General features: G+C 46.7%; 1 long non-coding RNA gene across 1 annotated transcript in view; it reads right to left on the reverse strand.

The window, feature by feature from the left end:
* LOC147121249 (uncharacterized) overlaps positions 1-21383 on the reverse strand; it is a 263348-nt gene that overhangs the window by 134852 nt on the left and 107113 nt on the right. The window contains exon 2 of the long non-coding RNA XR_015077519.1: positions 1934-2007. This is a non-coding gene — a long non-coding RNA (uncharacterized LOC147121249). The remainder of the gene's footprint in view (positions 1-1933; positions 2008-21383) is intronic.

The raw sequence follows: 21383 nt of genomic DNA on the forward strand, positions 1-21383 counted from the left end.
AATTTTATACGTTTCAATGAGATCCCCTCTCATTCTTCTAAACCCTAGTGAATACAGGCCTAGTTGACCCAATCTCTCCTCATACGACAGTCCTGCCATCCCAGGAATCAGTTTGGTGAACCTTCGCTGCACTCCCTGTATGGCAAGTATATCCTTTTTTAGGTAAGGAGATCAAAACTACACACAGTAGACCACACAAAAAAATTCCTGAGGCAATGGTGCTAGCTGAAGAATTAGGAGCTGTCCAGTGCTTCATTACCCTCTCCCCCCTTCTGGTGAGTGCCCAAGATGCGCCCATTGTGATTTGGGTTCCCTCCAGCCGTACACAAAGTAGTTGAGCTCCCTTGACCCGGAATATTTCGGCAGAGTCAGAAGCAGAGACCACTGGCAGTTGCTGCCTGGCACTTATGCTGGTGGAGCATTCCTCAATTTTTAGGGCCACTTTGCTCACCCAACTTTGTTTGAAGTTCACCTAAGTTTCACCCAAGCATGACCACTATTATTCTATGCATAATTAGAGCTTTCATAACTCAATTAAATTCTTTCATTCCTATTCAACATAGTAATTGATCAATTGCAATGGACGAATAATTATATTTGATCCAACACTGCATTTATAACTGACCCTCACAGGCATAACAAGATGCAAACTTTAAATTGTTTTTCAGTAAGGAATTCTGTGTGAAATGTGTTTGGACAGTCTGTGGTAGATTTTCTTCTTTGCCGCCTGGGTGTAAAGCATCCCCTGGGTGGAATGCATCACCTGGGTGTAAAGCATCCCCTGGGTGGAATGCATCACCTGGGTGTAAAGCATCCCCTGGGTGGAATGCAGAGAGGAAAAATTTGCAGCAGAATCATATGACAATAACGGAGCTCATCTGATTTTCCCTCTTTTGAAATGAATGGGAAAACATTTGTTAAGTTCTGTACGGGGTGTGCGATCCTCCCTGCCACAGTTTGCTTTCTGTACTCCTGCCAATGATGATTAATGCCCAGGTGGTAAAGACAAAAATCTACCCCTCTCAGTCCAGTTTTAATTGGGCATGGGCCAACAGCACATAACTTCTTAATTTGGCACTGGTTGGCAACTAACGAAGAGATTGTGGGAAATGGAAAAATGTTGCACTGTACTGCTGTGTATAGGAACTCGCATTTCTGCTTAATCATGTCACTGGTTGTGACACATGCATCTGATCACCAGCTCCAAAATTTTGGAGATCCTTGATATACAGTAACAGCAATAACATGCTAGTCAGACAAATACTGTAATCTAAAGACCAACAGATCAAAATCTGATGACTTCAGCGACCTCCTCGGATCATCTCATGGACCCTGGGAGGCAGCAATAAAGTGTAAGAATGACATAAGGGATGGTGAAACAGCAGAATCTACTTGATTAGAGCTAAGAAATAAGAAGGGGATTTTTTTAGTCTATTGGGAATATAACATTGACTACCAAACAGCAGAAAGGAAATACACTAGAGAAAGAGATATGTAGACATGTTAGGGAAAATTGCAGGATGAAGAGCACCCTAATAATGGTTGGCTTTAATTATCTAAATATAGACTGGGGTAAAAGTAATAAGTGGCATAGAAGGGGAAAGGTTTCACCAATATGTCCTGGACTGCTTTCTAGATCAGTCTGTTTTTAGTCCAACACAGAAGGATGCAGAGCTGGATGTAGTTCTAGAGAATGCAGTGGGGCACTTAGGTAATGTAAGGCTAGGGGGACATCTACGGAACAGCAACCATAATGTAATTAGATTCAATACAAACATTGAAAAGCAGAGGTAACAGACAAAGATAAAGGTATTTTACTGGGAAAAAGCGCTCATTTCGAAGAGACAAAAAGGAACTTTGGCATGTAGGACAGAGGATAAACAATTAAATGTTCAAACAAGTAATGTTTGGGTTTAAGTTAAACTTTTCTCACAGGAAATAAAGTGGTTGCTACAAAGCTGGTGTTCCTGGGATGAGACTTGTTGATGTCCTGTTCATGTGACAAACCTAGGGCATAAAATATCAAGTGGAATATTAGAAAATATAAAGGGGAAGTAAAAAGACAAAACAGAAAGGCATGGTGTGAAGAAAGACTGACAGATAACATAGCAGAGAAATATTAAAGAACTTGATAACTAAAGAAAGGGTCAGGTCGATTAGAGTTGAAAAAGGAAATCATCTTACAGAAGATGAAGGAATGGCAGAGATACTACATAAGTTTTTACCTTGGTTTCCACAGAATAGTGTGGCTGTAGGAATAAAGAAGTACAAGAGGAGGAGGTGGAACAATTAAATTGGATATCTATAGATATGGAAATAATACTGTTAAAAACTGATGGACAGCAAAGTTGAAAAGGTACCAGGCCCTGACGACTTGTATTCTGAATGCTGAGGCAAATCAGAGGCTCTGATCACAATCATTCAAATGTCCTTGGATATGGACATTAGAAGGGTTGCCAGTGTAAAACCTCTGTTCAAAAAGGGAGAAAGAGAGAACCTAGGTAACTATAGACCAGTCAGCCTAACGCAGGTAATCTTATAGAGGCCATAATGCAGGATAAAATTAATGCTCATTTAGAAAAACATGGGTACATTAAGGAGAGCATAGACTTGTAAAAGGTAAGTCACGTCTGACAAATTTGAGGAAATAACAAATTGATACAGGAAATACAGTGGATGTTTCGTATATGGATTCTCAAAGAGTATTTGATATGATGCTACATAGGAGGCTTGTTAATAAAATTAAGGCAGTTTGGCAGCATGGATGGGATGTTGGTTAAAGGACAGAAAAAAAGAGTAATGATTAATAGGTGTCTTTCAAGCTAGAGGGATGCAAGTAGTGGTGTCCCATAGAGATCAATGTTGGAACCATTGCTCTTTATAGGCCCCGAAAATCCGCACGGGGTATATCTCAGCGATAAGTGCCGAGATGCAACTGCCTGGGACCCCACCAAAGTTCACAAGGTCAGGAACTCTGATTTGCCTGGGAATGGTGGGCACCCGCACCACCAGGGGCACACCTAGGGTGCTTGCCATTAGAATGGTGCCAGAAAGTCTAGTGGAGGAGCCTCAGCCAGGGGTGGATGTCAGGATCCTCTTTATAAGGGGGCTGCTATACAAAATACTTTTTCTTCAGGTGTCCAGGCCTCAATTCCAGATTGGACCCCCAAGTGGCTGCCAGTTCTGCCCCGTCAGGGAGATACACCTGTTCTGACCAGACATACATCTGCCAACCATATACCAGGTTCGTTTGAGGTCCCAGGACATGGAAACTCCAAATATAGGGAGGCATGAACCCCTGCCCTGCCCTCCCATTGTTTGGGATGAGCAGAGTTTTGGTCATTATGGCAGACTCCTGTCGAACTTAGAGGGCGTGTGCTGGAATGGCCATTGATTTTTGGGACCATGATTGTGTCCTGTTCTGTACATTCAAGATCATAGAAAGGGTGCAGAAGAATTGCACTGGTGATACCAGAGATGAAACACTAGAGATACTGGGGCTCATTTCATTAGAACAAATTAGCTTAAGAGCAGTTCTAATAGAGATGTTCAAAATGATGAAAGGCTTTGATACGGTAAATAAGGAAGTCTATGTTCATTGGTTGGGCGAGTCGATAACTAGAGCACATACATTTAAAAATCATCAAAAGAACAAAGGGAGAGAGTAGGAGGCTTTTTTTATGCAAAGGGTTATTAGTCAGAAACAGTGATGGAAACAGAATCCATAATAGCCTTTGAAAGTGAAATGGATAAATATTTGACAATGAAAAATTTTAAAGGTTATGGGGAAAGGGCAGGGACAGGGGCCTAAGTGGGTAGCTCTTTCAGAGAGCTGGCACAGGCCAAATGGTCTTCTGTGCGGTAAAACTCTAATGATTCTATGTCCTAGACCTATCAGCAGTTGAAGGATTAGTACATGCTCCTACATAATTTTTATTCTTTGAGACATTTGGTAATGAATAGACCAACCCTTTTTTTGTTTAAGAAATATGGAAACAGAGCTGAGCGATGAACCCGTGCACGAATTGTTGGACTCATGCTGAAGGAATTTGATATTTTAATGCAGGATTTGGTACCAGAAAGTACAATGTTGCGTTTAAAGTGACATAGTACATTGGGACTGCAAACTGCGTCTAAACTACTTGCGGAACAGTAAGTAGGAATTTCCTTCCTAGCTGATAATACTGGGAATCTGCAGATACCACCACTCCTACTTGATTATGTAGTTTTCCTCCTGTTGGTAATCACCAAATTACCATACATGAATTATTGCCATTGTGCTGGACAAGTCAGAATGTCTATCTGAGCAGTAAATATAGGTCAATTCTTAGTAATTTAAAATCAAACTTTACCAACTCTACCAATTTCTGTCTGTACACACATCTGGAGCACTGTTCCTTGGACACGATTACATGAGAAAGTGTATCCCGAATACTTTTATAACCTCCAGGCTCGGCTATTCCAATGCACTCCTGGCCAGCTTCCCATCTTCCACCCTCTGTATACGTGAGCTCATCCATTACTCTGCTGCCCGTATCCTGACTCGCATCAAGTCCTGTTCACCCATCACCTCAGTGCTCGCTGACCTACAGTGGCTCCCGGCCAAGCAAAGCCTCAAATCTAAAATTCTGATCCCCATCTCTGTAACCTCCTCCAGCCCGTCAACCCTCCAAGAACTCTGCATTCCTCCAATTCTGGCCTCGTATGCATCCCCGATTTCTTTCCCCCCTCCTTTGGCAGCCATGCCTTCAGCTCCCTAGGCCTTAAGCTCTGGAATTCCCTCCCTAAATCTCTCCACCTCTCTCTCCCCCTTTAAGCGCTCTTTAAAACCTACCTCTTTGACCAAGCTTTTGGTCACCTGTCCTAATATATCCTTATGTGGCTCGGTGTCAAATTTTATCTGAAAACACTCCTTGGGACACTTGACTATGTTAACAGCGCTATATAAATGGAAATTGTTGTTGAAAAAAATTGCAAAGACACTGTGGTGGACAGAAGTCCGGCCTGTATTTTCTTTTATCTGAGTTACTGGTATCACTGTCACAAGAGGAGGAAATACGTGTGAGGGAGGTATTTCTGCTAAGCCATTACCTTTCCCTAGACTGACTAGCTGTTTCCCAACCCTTTATGCCTGCTCTCTTCATTGAAGAGGGATTATCTGAAACCTGGCAGCAACTTACAGTTACCATTTGTCTCCAATTTGCAACGGTTCTGATAGTAACAATGCTCCCAATTACCGCCAACAATAACACCAGGTGATGTGTAGCACGTAAAATATCTGAATTGTGATTTTTCAAACTATCCTACACAAGGGATTTTCATAACCAAATACAGTATAGATAATTTTATTTTTTTTCCAATTTTCTCCTCTCTTCTAAACAAATTAACTCATATTGGTGTATGGTTCCAGAGACACTGGCTGCCCTCCAGTACCTTTGTGATGTCCATGTTTTCAACACAAACGATAACAAGCTATTTTCCCCATGGTGGGTGAGCCCAATCCTGCCTTCTCGTAGTGTTCACATTTGGCACTTTTCTAGCAGGGTTTCAGGATCAAGATCAGGATATCTGACTATTTTTCCCTCTCCTCAGTCAGAGGATGCTGAGGCTAAATTGTACCACCACTGCACCTGAAACCAGCTAACTCAGCAGAAACCAGAGATTGAGATTATGAATATTGTTTTTATAAAAAACCATTGAAGACAACTCTGAAAAGAAATGTAATATTTCAGAATGACAAATCAACATCTCCTTGTATCATTTACATAGATTACATAGAAGATAGGAGCAGGAGTAGGCCATTCGGCCCCTCGAGCCTGCTCCGCCATTTAATGAGGTCATGGCTGATCATCCAAATTCAGTACCCTGTCCCTGCTTTCTCCCCATATCCCTTGATCCCTTTAGCCTCAAGAAATATATCCAACTCCTTCTTGAATATATTTAATGAATTGGCCTCAACTGCCCTGTGTGGCAGAGAATTCCAGATTCACCACTCTCTGGGTGAAGAAATTCCTCCTCATCTGGGTCCCAAATGGCAGATGCAGTAGAATGTGGATAAATGCGAGGTTATCCACTTTGGTGGCATAAACAGGAGGGCAGCTTATTATCTGAACGGCAATAGATTGGGAGAAGGGGAAGTGCAACGAGACCTGGGTGTCCTTGTGCACCAGTCACTGAGGGTAAGCATGCAGGTGCAGCAGGCAGTTAAGAAGGCAAATGGTATGTTGGCCTTCGTAGCGAGAGGGTGAGAGTACAGGAACAAGGATGTCTTGCTGCAGTTGTACAGGGCCTTGGTGAGACCACACCTTGAGTATTGTGTGCAGTTTTGGTCGCCTTATCTGAGGAAGGATGTTCTTGCCATGGAGGGAGTGCAGCGAAGATTCACCAGACTGATACCTGGGATGGCAGGAATGACGTATGAGGAGAGATTGGGTCGATTGGGCTTATACTCGCTGGAGTTTAGAAGAATGAGGGGATCTCATTGAAACTTATAAAATTCTGGCAGGACTGGACAGACTAGATGCAGGAAGGATGTTCCCGATGGCGGGGGAATCCAGAACCAGGGGTCACAGTCTAAGGATAAGGGGTAAGCCATTTAGGACTGAGATGAGGAGGAATTTCTTCACCCAGAGAGTGGTGAAGCTGTGGAATTCTCTACCACAGAAGGCAGTTGAGGCCAATTCATTAAATATATTCAAGAAGGAGTTGGATATATTTCTTAAGGCTAAAGGGATCAAGGGGTATGGGGAGAAAGCAGGGACAGGGTACTGAATTTGGATGATCAGCCATGATCTCATTGAATGGCGGAGCAGGCTCGAGGGGCCGAATGGCCTACTCCTGCTCCTATCTTCTATGTTTCTATGTTAAATGGCTTACCCCTTATCCTTAGAGTTACAAGGCTAATCCTCCTTTCACCATTGCCTGTAAAATGACATTGTTCCAGCAGGGTTAGGCAACATTGGGCTGTACTCAGTTCAATTATTCTGTACTTCTTTCAGGTTCTCTCCCAGCACTTAGGCAATTTAGAAGATTCAACACTGACATTTGGCCAAATATGTAAAGTTTTTGTATGACATCCTGCATTGATCTTCTACCCCTGGAGGAATATAGCTGATGAATCACACACATGGAAAGTCCTGTTTTTTCACCAATACATTTTCAGTGTACTGGAGACCTTTTTTCATGCATAAAACAGATGAAGCCCAGTAATTTAAATTTATAGCTGGTTGAACAAAACCATTAAAAAAAAGTAACTTAATAAGTGCCCTGGCAAGCAGAAACCTTGGGAGACTTGAAAAGGTGAGCGACAGCGCGAAACCGCGGGAGATTTAAAGGTGAGCGAGAGACCGCGGGAGATTTAAAGGTGAGCGAGAGACCGCGGGAGATTTAAAGGTGAGCGAGAGATCGCGGGAGATTTAAAGGTGAGCGAGAGACCGTGGGAGATTTAAAGGTGAGCGAGAGACCTCGGGAGATTTAAAGGTGAGCGAGAGACCGCGGGAGATTTAAAGGTGAGCGAGAGACCGCGGGAGATTTAAAGGTGAGCGAGAGACCGCGGGAGATTTAAAGGTGAGCGAGAGACCGCGGGAGATTTAAAGGTGAGCGAGAGACCGCAGGAGATTTAAAGGTGAGCGAGAGACCGCGGGAGATTTAAAGGTGAGCGAGAGACCGCGGGAGATTTAAAGGTGAGCGAGAGACGGCGGGAGATTTAAAGGTGAGCGAGAGACCGCGGGAGATTTAAAAGTGAGCGAGAGACCGCGGGAGATTTAAAGGTGAGCGAGAGACCGCGGGAGATTTAAAGGTGAGCGAGAGACCGCGGGAGATTTAAAGGTGAACGAGAGACCTCGGGAGATTTAAAGGTGAGCGAGAGACCGCGGGAGATTTAAAGGTGAGCGAGAGACCACGGGAGATTTAAAGGTGAGCGAGAGACCGCGGGAGGTTTAAAGGTGAGCCGGGGCTACAACAGACCGGTGAGTATAAAGAAGTAAAAAGTAATCGAAGTGTGACGTCACCAGAAAGCAGGTAAGTGATTGGTTGGTGAGTACTTCTATATTACTCGCTTTTTTCAAAAGTTGGGCGTCTAAATTTAAGTGCCTTGGTGTAGATTAAAAGATATAGATGTTCCAAATTTTAAAACGAATTAGTTAATTGAGATGGGAGACCAGGCAATGTGTTGTTGTTGCATGGGGGAGCTGGTGGACACCACGGAGGTCCAAGGCGGCCACATCTGCAGCAAATGTTGGCTGTTCGAGGAACTTCGGCTCAGAGTTGATGAGCTGGAGTCCGAGCTTCAGTTGCTGCGACACATTAGGGAGGGGAAACGTTACCTAGACACTAAGTTCCAGGAGGCAGTCACACCCACTAGAGTAATTACTTCCAATTTGGCCCATGGTCATTGACAGGAGGGTGTAACTACAAGCGAGGCAGGTATTGGGATCCAGGAGGTAGTGATGGAGGAGCCTCAGCCCTTGGCCTTGTCTAACAGGTATGAGGTTCTTGCTCCCTGTGTGGACGAGGGCAGGGATTGCAGGGAGGATGAGCAATCTGACCACGGCACCGTGGTACAGGGAGCCATTCAAGTGGGGGGAGTAAAAAGAAATGTTGCAGTGATAGAGGATAGTATAGTTAGGGGAATATTGTTCTCTGCAGCTGAGAGCGTGAGTCCCGAAGGCTGTGTTGCCTGCCCAGTGCCAGGGTTAAGGACATCTCCTCTGGGCTGGAGGGGAACTTGGAGTGGGAGGGGGAGGATCCAGTTGTCATGGTCCACGTAGGTACCAATGACATAGGTAGGACAAAGAAAGAGGTTCTGCTGAGAGAGTATGAGCAGCTAGGGGCTAAATTAAAAAGCAGAACCACAAAGGTATTAATCTCTGGATTACTACCTGAACCACAAGCAAATTTGCATAGAGTAAATAAGATCAGAGAAATGAACGAGTAGCTCAAAGACTGGTGTGGGAGAAATGGGTTTCGATTTGTGGGGCACTGGCACCAGTACTGGGATAAGAGGGAGCTGTTCCGTTTGGACCATGCTGGGGCTAGAGTCCTGGCGAATCGAATAGCTAGGGTTGTAGAGAGGGCTTTAAACTAAATAGTGGGGGGGAGGGTCCAGGTGAGCGGGAATTTAAAAAGTCAATGAGAAATGAGAAGGCAACAGAGCAGGATAGAGACGGGTGAAATAATGGCCCAGAAATTCGGGTCGGAGGCTTCCCGCGGGTGCAAGCCTTCGACCTGCACTTACCTAGCGCGCCAGCCATTGTGCTGTAGGGCCCCGTGGGATTCCGATCCTGGGCCTCCTCCAACTGCTGGCGCGCAGTGCTTGCGTATCCCAGGGGCGCAGTTAGTTCGATGCGTCCCCTGGGATCACGTGGGCCATGGAGAGCCAATGGTAGCAGGGAATGCTTCATTCATAAGTTTGACAGGAAGAGCTGTCAAACCTATAAATACTATAAGCCCCAAAACATCACTAAAACTTCAAATACATTTTTTAAAAAACATCACATTTTTAAAATAACTATAAATTATATGAAATAACTATTTTAAACAATTTAAATTTTTGAAAAAATTAATTACATTTTCTAACGGGGCTAAAAATAAACTTACCTTTCTTTAAAGTATTTAAAAATAATAAACCTGTGGAAAAAATGTTTTAATTTTAATTAATTCACCACTTACCTTGTTAAAAGCAGGCCTTGTGCCTGCTTTGTAAAAGTGTAACTGCTGGAGACTTACCCTCCCGGAGAAACCTGCAAAAAAAACGTAAGTTCGATGCGCACGCGCTGCCTCTCTGGCACACGCGTTCCACCTGTCAACCCCTTCTTTCAGGGGAATGGAAGTTCCGGTTTCCCGCGCATGCGCAGTGCATGCACGAAACCGGCACTTTCGTTGGGCCTACGCGCGAGTACCCAGCGCGTACTCATGCGTTGGGACCCGAATTTCTGGGCCAATAATCAGAGTGTGATAGGAAGGGACATAGGCCTAGAAATTCAGTGGGCTGCGCCACCAGTTAGCGCCTAAAGAGGGCACTCAGTGGCTTTAGCGCCACTGACCACACCTCCCGCGATATTTAGCGGGGTGCTAATGGCGGCGTTAGCCTGTAGCGCTGTGCCGCCACCGATGATGTCATCGGTGTGCGCAGCGCCCCGCTACCACCCCGATCGCAATATTTGGTCGCGCCCGCCTCTGTAATGCCAGTCGCAAATTGCGCCCAGTTCACAGGGCCTACCTGTGGCGATAGGGCGCAAATTAAGGTGGAGGTGCGGGGCGGCCATTTTTTTCGGTGGCCGCCTGCCAGCACCTCCGTCCCCGACCTCCTGATCCACCCCCCCCGGGCAGTGTCCCGAGAGCCCGGCACTTCTCCTCGGTGCCGGGCTCTTTTGCCGGCACTCGCGATCGGTCATCGCGCTGGTGCAGGCCCCTCCCCTTTAAGAAGGGGAGGAAGGCCTGCAGTACCGCAGCGCACCGTGCCGCAGCGTGTGGCGCTGCGGCACATTGCGCTGCGCTATTCAGTTTCAGCGCCCCAAGAGGGACGCGGGGTGCCTCGAGCAGTGCCCCGTGTCCCTCTTGGGGCGCTCAAACTGAATTTCCGGCGGGCGCAACGGCTCTGATCGCAGCGGTAATTCCGGCGCCCAGGCGAGCTTGGCGCCCCGTTTAGGGCTCCACCGAATTTCTAGGCCATAACGTTTAAAAATAAGAGTGCAACCGAAAATGGGGCCAAAACAAGGAGAAATGGGTAAAAAGAGAAAGTTAAAAGCAGCATTTGTAACAAGATCGATGAGTTGCCGGCACAAATAGATACAAATGGGTATGATCTGATCACCATTACAGAGATGTGGTTGCAAGATGACCTGGGCTGGAAACTGAATATTCCAGGGTATTTGGCAATTTGGAAGGATAGACAGAAAGGAAAGGGAGGTGGGGTGGCTTTGTTGGTAAAGGATGGGATCAGTGCAGTGGTGAGAAATGATAATGGCTCAAAAGATCAAGGTGTAGAATCGGCTTGGGTGGAGATAAAAAATAATAAGGGGAAAAAGTCTCTGGTGGGTGTAGTGTACAGGCCCCTGAACAGTAGTAATACTGTTGGACACAAATAATGGAGGCCTGTAAAAAAGGTACGGTAATAATCATGGGTGATTTTAATCCCCATATTGATTGGACAAATCAAATTGGCCATGGTAGCCTTGAGGAGGAGTTCATAGAGTGCATCTGGGATGGTTTCCTAGAACAGTATGTAATGGAACCAACCAGGGAATAGGCTATCTAGGATTTGGTATGTGTAATGAGACAGAATTAATAAATGATCTCATCGTAAAGGACCCTCTCAGAAAGAGTGATCATAGCATGGTTGAATTTCAAATTCAGTTGGAGGGTGAGAAAGTTGTATCTCAAACCAGTGTCCTCATCTTAAACAAAGGCAATTACAATGGCATGAGGGCAGAACTGGCTAAAGTGGACTGGAAAAATAAATTAAAGGGTATGACAGTTGAAATGCAGTGGTGGACATTTAAGGAGATATTTCATAACTCTCAACAAAAGTATATTCTGTGAGAAAGAAAGATTTTAAAGAAGGGAGCACCATCCGTGGCTAACTAAGGAAGTAAAGGATGGTATCAAATTGAAAATGAAAGGCATACAATGTTGCCGAGATTGGTGGGAGACCAGAGGACTGGGAAATTAAAAAGAAACAGCAAAGGATGATTTAAAAAATGAGAGAGAGAGAAGAATTATGAGAATAAACTGGCAAGAAATATTAAAACAGATAGTAAGAGCTTCTACAGGTATATAAAAAGGAAGAGTAGCTAAAGTAAACGTTGGTCCCTTAGAGGATGAGACTGGGGAATTAATAATGGGGAACGGGGAAATGGCAGAGACTCTGAACAAATATTTTCTATCTGTCTTCATGGTAGAAGACACTAACAACGTCCCAATAATGGATAATCAAGGGGCCACAGGGAGGGGGGAACTAAAGACTATCACTAAGGAAATAATACTTGGTAAAATAATGGGACTAAAAGACGACAAGTCCCCTGGACCAGATGGTCTGCAATCCAGGGTCTTAAAAGAAGTGGCTGCAGAGATAGTGGATGCATTGGTTGCAATATACCAAATTCCCTGGACTCTGGAGAGGTCCCAGTGGATTGGAAAACCGCAATGTAACACCCCTATTTAAGAAAGGAGGGAGAGAGAAAGCAGGAAACTATAGACCAGTAAGCCTAACATCTGTCGTTGGGAAAATGCCGGAATCCTTCATTAAGGAAGCAGTAGCAGGGCATTTGGAAAATCACAATGCAGTCAAGCAGAGTCAGCATGGTTTTATGAAAGGGAAATCATGTTTAACAAATTTGCTGGAGTTCTTTGAGGTTGTAACGAGCAGGGTGGACAAAGGTGAGCCAATGGGTGTGGTGTATTTGGATTTCCAGAAGGCATTCGATAAGGTGCCACATAAAAGGTTACTGCATAAGATAAGAGCTCACGGAGTTGGGGGTAATATATTAGCATGGATAGAGGATTGGCTAACTAACAGAAAGCAGAGAGTCGGGATAAATGGATCATTTTCCAGTTGGCAAACTGTAACTAGTGGGGTGCCACAGGGATCGGTGCTGGGGCCTTAAATATTTACAATCTACATTAATGACTTGGATGAAGGGACCGAGAGTAATGTAGCCAAGTTTGCGGATGATACAAAGATGGGTGGGAAAGCAAGTTGTGCAGAGGACTCAAAGAATATGCAAAGGGATATAGACAGGCTAAGTGAGTGGGCAAACATTTGGCAGATGGAGTATAATGTGGGAAAGTGCGAGGTTATCCACTTTGGCAGGAAAAATAAAAAAGCAAATTATTATTTAAATGGAGAGAGATTACAAAATGCTACAGTTCAGAGGGACCTGGGGGTCCTTGTGCATGAAACACAAAAAGTTAGCATGCAGGTACAGCAAGTAATCAAAAAGGCAAATGGAATGTTGGCCTTTATTTCAAGGCGTTTGGAATATAAAAGCAGGGAAGTCCTGCTACAACTGTACAGAGTATTGGTGAGACCACACCTTGAGTACTGCGTACAGTTTTGGTCTCCTTATTTAAGGAAGGATATACTTGCATTGGAGGCAGTTCAGAGACGATTCACTAGGTTAATTCCAGAGATGAGGGGGTTGACTTATGAAGAAAGGTTGAGCAGGTTGGGCCTACACTCATTGGAATTTAGAAAATGAGAGGTGATCTTATTGAAACATATAAGATACTGAGGGGGCTCGACAGGGTAGATGCAGAGAGGATGTTTCCCCTTGTGGGGAAACCTAGAACTCGGGGGCATAGTTTCAGAATAAATGGTTGCCATTTTAGAACTGAGATGAGGAGGAATTTCTTCTCTCAGAGGGTCATAAATCTGTGGAATTTTCTGCCGCAGAGAGCTGTGGAGGCTGGGTCATTAAATACATTTAAGATGGAGATAGACAAATTTTTGCAAGATAAGGGAGTGAAGGTTTATGGGGAGCAGGCAGGGAAGTGGCTTTGAGCCCAAAATCAACCATGATCTTATTGAATGGCGGAGCAGGCTCGAGGGGCCAAGTGGCCTCCTCCTGCTCCTATTTCTTATCTTCTTTTGCAGCAGACCAGAGCTCTGGCCTCTGAATACTGGTTGACATCCAGTGGGGTACTTGCATCCGATGGGAATGGAGTGGTGACCACCTCACCGCGCCGCCGCCCCGCCTTCGCATCTAGCCGGTTGTCCTGGTAGGAAGTTGAGAGTCAGGCTAATGACCTGTCCACATAAAAAGAAGGGATTTTGTTCCAGATACTACACGGAGTACGATCTGCTGGATGTACAGCAGCGGAAGAAAAGGGATGCTTCATGTGCCGCTAGACACTGAAGGGCAGAACATAAATAAGAGCAGGAGTAGGCCATTTGGCCCTTCGAGCCTGCTCCGCCATTCAATGAGATCATGGTTGATCTTCTGCCTCAACTCCATTCACCGGCCCTATCGCCATATCCCTTGATGCCCTTGCTAGTCAGAAATCTATCGACTTCTGTTTTGAATATACCCAATGACTGAGCCTCCACAGCCCTCTGGGGTAGTGAATTTCAAAGATTCACCACCCTCTGTGAAGAAATCTCTTCTCATCTAAGTCCTGAAAGGCCTACCCTTTATCCTGAGGCTGTGGCCCCTGGTTCTAGACTCCCCAGCCAAGGGAAACATTTTCCAGCATCCATCCTATCAAGCCCTGTAATAATTTTGTATGCTTCAATGAGATCCCCTCTCATTCTTCTGAATTCAACAGAATACAGGTCTAGTTTACTCGATCTCTTCTCATACGACAGTCCCGCCATCCCAGGAATCAATCTCGTGAACCTTCGTTGTACTCCCTCTATGGCAAGTATATCCTTCCTTAGGTAAGGAGACCAAAATTGTACACAGTACTCCAGGTGTGGTCTCATCAGGGCCCTATATAATTGGAGTAAGACTTCTTTACTCCTGTACTCAAATCCTCTTGTAATGAAGGCCAGCATACCATTTGCCTTCCTAATGGCTTGCTGCACCTGCACATTCACTTTCAGTGACTCATGTACAAGGACATCCATGTGCCCTAATTTTGTTCACCAACCTCTTGTGTGGGACCTTATCGAAGGCCTTCTGAAAATCCAGATACACCACATCTACTGGTTCCCCTTTGTCTACTCCACTAGTTACATCTTCAAAGAACTTCAATAGGTTTGTCAAACAGGATCTCCCTTTCATAAATCCATGTTGACTCTACCCAATCTTACTATTAGTTTCTAAGTGCCCAGTTATTGCATCCTTTATAATAGATTCTAGCATTTTCCCAACTACTGATGTGAGGCTAACAGATCTGTAGTTCCCCATTTTCTCTTTCCCGCCTTTCTGAAATAGCGGGGTTACATTTGCTATCTTCCAATCTGCAGGAATCGTTCCAGAATCTATAGAATTTTGGAAGATGACAACCAATGCTCCACTATTCCAATGGCCACCTCTTTCTAAACCCTAGGATGTAGGCAATCCTGTCCTTGGGATTTATCGACTTTTAGTCCGATTAATTTTGCTAGTACTGTTTTTTTACTAATAATTTCTTTAAGTTCCTCATTCTCATCACACCCTTGGTTTTCTCATGTTTCTAGGAGATGTTTTGTGTCTTCCTCCGTGAAGACAGAAACAAAGTATTTATTTAATTTCTCTGCCATTTCCTCATTCCCCATTATAAATTCTCCCATCTCTGACTGTAAAGCACCTACGTTTACCTTCGCCAGTCTTTTCCTTTTCACATACCTATAGAAGCTTTTACAATCTTTTTATATTTTTTGCTAGTTTGTGCTCATATTCCATTTTCCCTTTCCTAATCAATTTCTTGGTTCCCCTTTACTGATTTCTAAAAAGATCCCAATCCTCAGGCTGACTGCTTTTTCTGGCAACTTTATAAGCTTTCTCTTTTGACTTAATAGTAGCTTTAATTTCTTTTGTTAGCCATGGTTGGATTACTTTTCCTTTTGGGTTTTTATGCCCTAGAGGAATATATGTGTGTTGCAAATTATGCATTATTTCCTTGAATGTTAGCCATTGTATGTCCACCTTCATACCTTTTAGTATAGTCTCCCAATCTACCATGGTTAACTGTAAGTTTCACAAAATTCAGGCAGTTCCCCCTCCAAAGATTATTTAATTCAAAGAGACCCTGGTTGGACTGATTTTAAAACCAGGGCACCCAAAATGGCTGCGGTAAACCTTGTGACCAGGCCGAATGCGATTTTAAAACAAAGGTTTTGCAAAGTAAGCAGGTCAAGGAGTTCAAGTTTTAAACTAATCAAGGATTTTGTAAAGACTGATGAAATGGACAAAAGACTGTAACATTCCAGTCCTCAAGTGGGAATGGGCTCCATCAAGCCATTAGGCTCTCTGCATTTTAAATCGGGAACCGCTCACCAGAGACATTAAGCCCGAATGGGAGCAATTCACAACTTGTCTTTAACAACGGCCAGGGTTTCGAGGCTACTTTAGACATAACGACTATCACTCTCCAGGTCATTTTTGTAAACGTTTTAAAACATTTAAACGAGCTCACACCAATCAGACAAAGGACCGAACTGATTTGGGGTGCAGATAAGGGCTCCCGATGGGGGTATAACTATGGGCCCATCGGGAAGCCACTGGCTCTCTTGCCTCTCTCTCTCTCTCCTCGCCTCCCACGCCCTGCCTGCCACCACCCCAGGAAGAGGACCTACGAAGAAGAGCCCGTCCCGAGAGGTGAAATACCCTGCCAGAGATTATTTTATTACTGGGGTATTTTCACCTGGACGGTACCCTGTGCAGCATTGAAACCACGTGGCATCGAAAGGCAGCAGGGCAAAGAAGCAAGATTCTCGTCTGTTTAAAATGACTCGGACTGGTGAGCATGGAATTCTGACCCCTCATAAGATAGCCTAGCGAGGTTTAGAGGGTGGGAGTTAAGGGGATTGCTAAAATTATCATTTTAGTCATTTTCCCTCGATGTGCCGTTTATTTCCCATCCCTGTTAAGTGTAAGTGTACTGCATCCGTATTATCCTTTGTATAGAATCGTTCTCTGGTAATAAAATCTTGGTTTTTCTTTGCACCAAACCACTGGTCTGCTCGTTTTCTATATCGCTACCTGCAAATAAGTCTGGTGGTCAGAACTCAAAAGGGGTGAGCGATTCGAGCCGCTCAAAGGAGGTAGTCGGAGGCATAACTGACAAACCCAAGACACCCACACAGTAAAACGATTTGAGAGATGAGATACTGGAGGCCATGGGTATGAACGACAGCAGTCCGTTCTCCCGAGTGGAGAGGACGGTACAGCTCGCAGGGGAGGCCCCGCAGGCGTTCGCAGACAGGCTGTGGCCAGTCTACAATAGCGCGTGTCTGGGAGTGGCGGATCGGGCATTCCTGACCCAGCCGCAGTTGACCCACTGGCTTCGTTGCCTGGTGTCGAACTGCCTACCCCAGATCAGAGCCAAGGCTGAGGCCTGGTTCGACCCCCGAAGCCCCCAAACTACCGAAGAGACCGTAATCCGTCAGCTCACAGTAGCCTATAAAAACATCAGAAGTAATGAGGCACCCCAGCAAAAGGGCAAAGTTTATGAGGTTAAACCTGGGGTCCAAAATAAGAAAGAGTGGCACCAGGAAGGGAACCATCCCCCTCAAATCAAGCTAAATTGCTATGGGTACGGGAAGGACGGCCATTGGCGCAAGGATTGTAAAAATCCTTGGAAAGATAATAAAAGGGAAGAATTCACCACCCCCAGCCCAAAAGGCAGAGGCAGGAGTTCCCACGGTCGAATCACTGTGAGTCGATGCAGGTTTTCCTGATCAGCCAAGGAAAAGTAGCAGCCACCTGCATCTTAGGCAGTCCCTCGGAACCGAGGATGACTTGCTTCCACATTAAAAATGAGCTCGCATGTGACTGATTAGTCCAATGCGGGACCTACAGTCTCTGTCATAGGTGGGGCAGACGGTGGTTGAAGGGGCGGGTGGGTGGGGTGCTTGGGTTGACGTGCGCTGCCTGCGCTTGGCTTCCGCTTGCTCCTGGCGAAGAGACTCGAGGTGTTCGGCGCCTTCCCGGATGCTTCTCCTCTACTTTGTGTGGTCTTGGGCCAGGGATTCCCAGGTGTCGGTGGGGATGTTGCACTTTTTCAAGGAGGCTTTGAGGGTGTCCTTGAAGCATTTCCTCTGCCCACCTGGGGCTCTCGTGCCGTGCCGGAGCTCCGAGTAGAGCGCTTGTTTTGGGAGTCTCGTACCGGGCATGCTGACAATGTGACCCGTCCATCGGAGCTGATTGAGCGTGGTCAGAGCTTTGATGCTGGGGATGTTGGCCTGAGCAAGAACACTGACGTTGGTGCGCCTATCCTGCCAATGGATTTGCAGGATCTTGCGGAGGAAGCGTTGGTGCTACCTCTCCAGTGCTTTGAGGTGCCTGTGTACATGGTCCATGTCTCTGAGGCATACAGCAGGGTAGGTATCACTGCTGCCCTGTAGACCATGAGCTTGGTGCCGGGTTTGAGGCCCTGGTCTTCAAACACTCTCTTCCTCAGACGACCGAAGGCTGCACTGGCACACTGAAGGCGGTGTTGGACTTCGTCGTCGACGTCTGCCCTTGTTGACAGTAGGCTCCCGAGGTATGGAAAGTGGTCCACGTTGTCCAAGGCCTTGTCATGGATTTTGATAATCAGGGGGCAGCAGTGTGTGGCGGGGGCAGGTTGGTAGAGGACCTTTGTCTTACGGATGTTTAGTGTAAGGCCCATGCTCTCGTATGCTTCAGTGAAGGTGTTTCCTTGGAGTTCGACCTCCGAGTGAGCGCAGACGCAAGCATCGTCTGCATACTGTAATTCGACGAGGAAGATGGGACGACCTTGGATCGGGACTGGAGGCAACGGAGGTTGAACAGTTTCCCGTTTGTTCTGTAGATTAGCTCCACTCCAGTGGGGAGCTTACTGAGGGTGAGATGGAGCATTGCAGCAAGGAAGATTGAGAAGAGCGTTGGTACGATGACACAGCCTTGCTTGACCTCGGTTCGTACGTGAATTGGGTCTGTGGTGGAGCCGTTGGTCAGGATCACGGCTTGCATGTTGTCGTGAAGCAGGCGGAGGATAGTGACAAACTTTTGAGGGCATCTGAATTTGAGGAGGACACTCCATAATCCCTCACGGTTGACAGTGTCGAAGGCCTTTGTGAGATCAAAGAAGGCCATGTACAGTGGTTGGTGCTGTTCTCTACGTTTCTCTTGTAAATGACGTGCGGTGAAGATCATGTCCATTGTGCCCCTTAGTGGGCGGAATCCACATTGCGACTCTAGGAGGAGCTCTTCGGCCACTGGGAGAAGGCGATTGAGGAGGATTCTTGCGATGACTTTCCCTGTGGCAGATAGCAGGGAAACTCCTGTGTAATTACCGCAATCGGACTTGTCACCTTTCTTGAAGATGGTCACAATCACGGCATCTCTGAGATCCCCTGGCATGCTCTCCTCCTTCCAGATAAGAGAAATGAGTTCCTGAATTCGCGCCAGTAGTGCTTCTCCGCCATGCTTTAGTGCCTCGGCAGGGATTCCATCTGCTCCTGAGGCCTTGTTGTTCTTCAGTTGTCGGATGGCCTTTTGAACCTCATGCCGGGCTGGGGTTGTGCTGAGGTGGTGGCGGGTAGCATGCTGTGGGATGGAGTTGAGGACACTCGTGTTGAAGACAGAGTCGTGGTTGAGGAGATCTTCGAAGTGCTCCTTCCAGTGGGCACTGACTGCTTCCCTGTCCTTGATGAGTACCTCTCCGTTCTTGGCCCGCAGTGGGGAAGGGCCTTGGGTGCTTGGGCCGTAGATGGTCTTGACTGCGCTAAAGAATCCACGCACGTCGTGGTTGTCGGCTAGCTGCAGGATCTCCTGCGCTTTCTCCACCCACCATCTGTTCTTTAGGTCGCGAGTTTTTTGTTGGACCTCGGCCTTCAGGCTTCTGTAGAGCTGCTTTCTTGCTCTCAAGTTTTGTTGCTGTTTCCAGATCAGAAATGCCTTGCACTTGCAGCTTATTAGCTCCTGGATCTCCTGGTCATTCTCGTCGAACCAGTATTGGTGTTTCCTGGTTGAGTGACCGAGCGTCTCTTCACAGGTGCTGATTATGGAGGCCTTGAGTGCAGAACAGACGCTGTGGGCACTCTGTGTCTCTGCATCACTGGGAGTCGTCAGGTTGTTTGTGAGGCGCAGGCTGAACATGGCTTTCTTAGCGGGGTCTTTGAGTGCTCCAGCGTTAATTTTCCTGCGGCATTGTTTCTGTTGCCGCCGCTGTTTTGGGGCTACATTGATGGAGATGACAGAGCGGATTAGGCGGTGGTCTGTCCAGCAGTCATCAGCTCCTGTCATGACACGGGTGATGCGGACGTCCTTGCGGTCCCTCACTCGGACGATGACGTAGTCCAGCAGATGCCAGTGCTTGGAACGAGGGTGCTGCCATGAAGCCTTGTACTTGTCTCTCTGACGGAACAAGTTGTTGGTTATGACAAGGCCATGTTCTAAGCATTTCGACAGGAGGAGGGTACCGTTGGAGTTGGCTTTCCCTACCCCCTCTGCCGATCACACCTCTCCAGAGGTCTGTGTCCTTTCCAACTCTGGCGTTGAAGTCGCCAAGGAGGATCAGCTTGTCGCCCGTTGGGACTCGGGACAGGGATTGTTCGAGGCTGGAGTAGAATTCCTCTTTGGTCTCGTCTGTGGCTTCCAGTGTTGGGGCGTACGCACTGATGACCGTAGCGCACTGGTTTCGGGCTAGGGTGAGTCGAAGAGTCATGAGGCGCTCGTTTATACCACATGGGGAGTCTCTGAGACGCCCGACCAGTTCATTTTTTATGGCGAAGCCTACCCCATGGAGGCGGCGTTCTTTGGGTTTGCCTTTCCAGAAGAAGGTGTAACCACCACCTTGCTCCTTGAGCTGGCCTTCCCCTGCCCGCCGGGTCTCACTTAGGGCGGCGATGTCAGTATCGAAGCGTCTGAGCTCCCGGGCAATGATAGCAGTACGGCATTCCGGTCTGTCACTGTTGGGGTTGTCCATGAGGGTCCTGACGTTCCAGGTCCCGAACTTCATTTTAAAGGGTGGAAGATGCCTGTGCGTGAATTATTTTAACGTGGGGTGGCCGTTGCACACCAGCTACCACACGGGCTTGACAGAGCAAGGTCTTGGTCCAATGGCAAGAGGATCCAAGATGATTGGAGACCAGGCTCTGCTACATCGGCCTAGCAAACACACACAAACATACTGCTACCATCCTCCTCCCTCCTTCCCGCAGGTCCTCTCTGCTTGGGTTTCGTAGGATGCATTGTGGTCCTCCCGACCTCGCTGTTGGCCCATGCCGCACCTTCCCTGGGCCCCGACCCCGCTGTTGGTCCACGCTGCGCCACTCCTGCGCCTTGACCTCGCTGCTGGGTTAAACCTGGGGTCCAAAATAAGAAGGAGTGGCACCAGGAAGGGAACCGTCCCTCTCAAATCAAGCTAAATTGCTATGGGTGCGGGAAGGAGGGCCATTGGCGCAAGGATTGTAAAAATCCTTGGAAGGATAATAAAGGGAAGAATTCACCACCCCCAGCCCAAAAGGCAGAGGCAGGAGTTCCCATGGTCGAATCACTGTGAGTCGATGCTGGTTTTCCTGATCAGCTAGGGAAAAGTAGCAGCCACCACCGGTGCTTTGACCCCGCCTGCCCCATCCAACTCCCAGCAATGACTAGAACCAGCGCAGCCTGTCGACCTGTGTCCCTGCGAAAATGCTGAGGGGAGCAGGCCCTATGTTAAGATGGGGGTGAAGACGGTGCAGGGGAGATATTCGGTGGACACTGGAGCTTCCAGCACGGTGGTCCATTCGGAAGATCTGACCAATTCACCCCGGTCTAACAAGGTCCCATTTA

The sequence above is a fragment of the Somniosus microcephalus genome, chromosome 3, assembly GCF_052327205.1.
Source record: "Somniosus microcephalus isolate GS21.2 chromosome 3, FLI_Smic_1.0, whole genome shotgun sequence".
NCBI lineage: Eukaryota > Metazoa > Chordata > Chondrichthyes > Squaliformes > Somniosidae > Somniosus > Somniosus microcephalus.